This window comes from Suricata suricatta, chromosome 6 (assembly GCF_006229205.1).
Source record: "Suricata suricatta isolate VVHF042 chromosome 6, meerkat_22Aug2017_6uvM2_HiC, whole genome shotgun sequence".
NCBI lineage: Eukaryota > Metazoa > Chordata > Mammalia > Carnivora > Herpestidae > Suricata > Suricata suricatta.
In genome coordinates this window covers 28,184,175-28,185,438 of record NC_043705.1, presented here as the reverse complement: position 1 = coordinate 28,185,438, position 1,264 = coordinate 28,184,175, and the positions used below count along the sequence as shown (strand labels likewise).

The 1,264-nt window shown below is 50.8% G+C and overlaps 1 pseudogene; it reads right to left on the bottom strand.

Annotated features, from left to right (window-relative positions):
* LOC115293387 overlaps positions 1-965 on the bottom strand; it is a 17,892-nt pseudogene extending 16,927 nt beyond the window's left edge.
* Between the last annotated feature and the right edge of the window lie 299 nt (positions 966-1,264).

Genomic DNA, 1,264 nt, shown 5'->3' with positions numbered 1-1,264 from the left:
GATCTTGTCTCTAGGGCAGTGGGGGGTCTTGGAAGGGTTTCCAGGAAAGAGTGCATTTGAGTGAGCCCTCACCTGCCACATGGCCGGCTTGCGGCAGGAGCCGGGGCTGCCCCCCGCACTGGCAGTCCTTGGGAGAGGCAGTCAGCCGCCTGCGTGAGTAGAGGGGCCAAGAGGTGTAAGGAGGACACCAGGCCCCACTGCTGAACTTTGACCTCTGACCTCACCTTTTCTACTTGCTCCTTCTGGTTTAGGTCCCTGGGACTTTGGTCAAGATGCACACTGTCCCATCAGGCCCTGTCAGAAGGGCCTGATTCAGGACCTTGGTAGCATTTTCCTCTCATGTTTCCATTTGGAGAGCTCAGCATGGCTTCAATAATTCAAGAAGGGGAGAGAGAAGTCTTGAAATCTTCTTTAAACCGAGGCACTATTTGGGTTTCCGGCTTCTCTACATGTAAAAATATCAGCATAGATGTAACTAATGCTTTGAGAGCAAATTTCCTTTGAGCTGGTATCAAACATAAATGTTGGGCCTGAAGGGGATGTTCAGAAAATTGTGGTTTGGAAAACACTCCATTTTATCTCAGTCAAGGTTGGGCATTCCATGGGCTTCTTATTAGGGCCAGAGTTTACTGGGTCCTAGCGGTGCTAGGGGCTCAGGTTAAGTGGAAGTAGCCAAAGAGAGCCTTCCTCCCACATGTCCCTCCAGGGCTAGTGTAGGGGTGGGGTGAGGAGACAGAGGAACGGCAGGTGTCTCTGCTTTCATGTACCTGTGTGGCTAGTGAGCAGCGACACAGGGGAGCCCTCCTAGCAAGCTCACTCCTTATACTTCAGCCGCGGGCCTCCTCATTTTACCTGGCCACACTCACTCCTGCCTCAGGCCTTTTGTGCCTGCTCTTCCCCTGCTGGGAACACTCCCTCTCAGAGCTCCACAGATGTCTCTTGTCACCCTTTCTGTGGGCGACCATCTAGATAATTTTTCTTCCAACACATTTTCATTCTCTCCTCTTGCTTTCCTTCTCTTTAGTATCAATCCCTACCTGAAATGATTCATCAGTCAGTTTTTGGTAGTCGTCTCCCCCAGCTTGAGGGCAAGCTCCTTGAAGGCAGGTCCCATGTTGGTCCATGTCTTCCTAGTTCCCTGCTGTATTTTTTGCAGGGACAATTTGCAGGGCATGTGGAATGTGGGAGCTGATGCTGAGTACTTCTTTAGTGAATCAATGGTAGACGTGGGCCTCATGGATGGATAGACTTATTCATCCTTCAT